Genomic DNA, 633 nt, shown 5'->3' on the forward strand with positions numbered 1-633 from the left:
TCCTCACTTTGCCATCACCCCACGCACCCTGCAGCACCCTCGCGGCAGCTGCTCTTGCTGCCTCAGGGCTCCTTCTCTTGGCACAAGTGGCTCTCGTTCCCCGGACAGGAGGGCTGTGCTGGTGCCTGGCGACAAGCTCCACAGGCCGACAGTGCAGTCCGAGCCCCTGAGCACTGCACAGGGACGTCACCCGCCAGGAGCACCCCCTCCGTGGCACAGTCTACGTACACACCCGGGTTTGCAATCTCCCAGGTGAGGCCTTGCTCATCATTTCCACCCACTGTACACTGACTGGATCCATACCCTGGATTCCAAGTCAGCCACAAAGCTGCAGCAGAGGAAAGGTCTCTGGGAAGAAGACGGAGCTGGACAGTCTCCTCCCTCCCACCTGCCGTCTGCCTGTGATGTGCACAGGGCACTGCTTTATCTCGGACATGCGTATTGGCCACTCTTCAAAGGCCTATCCTTTGCCGGGCCTGGTGGTGCATGCCTGTAAACCCAGCACTCGGATCACTGTGAGTTCAAGACCATCCTGGGCTACATAGCGAGTCCCAGGGCAGCCTCAACTACATAGTGAGACCCTGTCTAAAAAAAAAAAAAAAAAAAAAAAAAAAAAAAAAAAAGGATTACAAG

The sequence above is a fragment of the Fukomys damarensis genome, unplaced genomic scaffold (assembly GCF_012274545.1).
Source record: "Fukomys damarensis isolate Sample0158 unplaced genomic scaffold, DMR_v1.0_HiC HiC_scaffold_7, whole genome shotgun sequence".
Taxonomy (NCBI): domain Eukaryota; kingdom Metazoa; phylum Chordata; class Mammalia; order Rodentia; family Bathyergidae; genus Fukomys; species Fukomys damarensis.